This window comes from Arachis ipaensis, chromosome B02 (assembly GCF_000816755.2).
Source record: "Arachis ipaensis cultivar K30076 chromosome B02, Araip1.1, whole genome shotgun sequence".
Taxonomy (NCBI): Eukaryota; Viridiplantae; Streptophyta; class Magnoliopsida; order Fabales; family Fabaceae; genus Arachis; species Arachis ipaensis.
Window position 1 is genome coordinate 8,408,346 of NC_029786.2, and position 1,663 is coordinate 8,410,008.

Here is a 1,663-nt window from a genome sequence, read left to right on the forward strand (position 1 = left end):
ATAATCTTCAAGAGATATATAATTATATCTCATCATTATTTGATTTACCAACTTATTTTGTTATTCTTGCATTGTCTTTTGGTTAATTAAATAAAATGTATGTATTACTCATCCGCTATATACGTACATATGTTTCGTGTGCTGTTTAACCCTGTAATTCCATATACTGAATGAAATAAAAACGGTTTTGGCTTTTACCGTGCAATTTATTATCACCTTTTAATCCTTAGTCTCATAATATGTATTTGTGTGCTATTTATTAGAGATATAATTATTTATATTATTTTTTTTATCATAAATTTTTGAAATAAATAGTTTCATAACATGGTATTAAAAAGAAATAAAAAATAATGATGCCTATGCAAAAATTAAACTTTTAGTACGAGTGATTTACACTTGTTTAATCTATATGACCAAAATGCATAAACTTTCCTTTTAACTACAACATCCCTCCCTTAAGAACTTTGAGAAGATGCATTTACCACATGTTTTTCTAATTAATACACTTCTTACTGATGTTCTTGAATCAATGTCACCATTTGAAGTGTTCTTACTATCCCTCTTATGCAGCATTGTTCAAATTCATCATTCACCCCCAACTTCAACTACTAGTCCATCTAATGCTATTCCTATAAGACATTAGGAGATTAATTGTTGGTTTTATTGGTTAGTTAGTTAGTGAATATAGTTAGCTAACCATATTCTGTTTTATATATATATAACCAAGTAGCACAATACATATAGAACACTACTTCCAATGTAATTATTTTCTCATATACAATTTAAATTTTGAAAAGTACACATGGCAAAGAACATTGACAAAAAGTGGATTAAAACATGGGACTCAGAATACAGTTACGTATTTATATAAAATCAGCAAGTAGATTATGTATCAAATCAAGTTTTGGGAGGTTCAATTTTAAAATACCCTTGCCTATATAAACAACTAGTAAGATAAGATGAGATGACACTACATCCAACTCAAAATCTTAGGATAGTAAGTTAATGAGTCTCTCATTTTATAAACTCCTCACTCTTTCTTGTTTTCTTTGATGTGGGACTAACTTGATACACTCCTCACACCTGCAACATTAATAACATGAACCAAAAATAATAATAATAAATGAGCATGGCAATTAGTTCATCAAGGATTCAACTACTACTACCTTTGGTGGTTGGCTATGCAATAAACCTGGCCATAAGCCATGGCCAAATTTGTGTGGCAGAATTAGAAGAAGAGCATGTTCCATTATTCATATTTGGAGATTCATTGTTTGATGTTGGGAACAACAGTACAACTACATTAATACCACAACAGACATGCAGGCTAATTTCTGGCCTTATGGCCTCACTTCCTTTAAGGACCCCTCTGGAAGAGTTTCTGATGGACGCTTGATCCCAGATTTAATTGGTAATATAATAATTAGGATTTGGTTAATACATGTTCTAAACATACATTCAAAGTTTTATGGATGTAGTTAGCAATAATGTGTTTTAAAGATATATGCTAATAATCTTATTAGTAGAATTTTTTAAATTTTTAATTAAATAAATGTGCAAAAACTACATTGAAAATTAAATTTTGCATTTTTTTATAAATTTATTTTTTAATTGATAATTTTAATATGTATTCTTACTTTCTTAGAATACATGTTAGCTAAAT

The 1,663-nt window shown here is 28.6% G+C and overlaps 1 protein-coding gene across 1 annotated transcript in view; it reads left to right on the forward strand.

Moving 5' to 3' along the window:
- LOC107626756 overlaps positions 1–1,663 on the forward strand; it is a 17,081-nt gene that overhangs the window by 2,527 nt on the left and 12,891 nt on the right. The window lies entirely within an intron of this gene.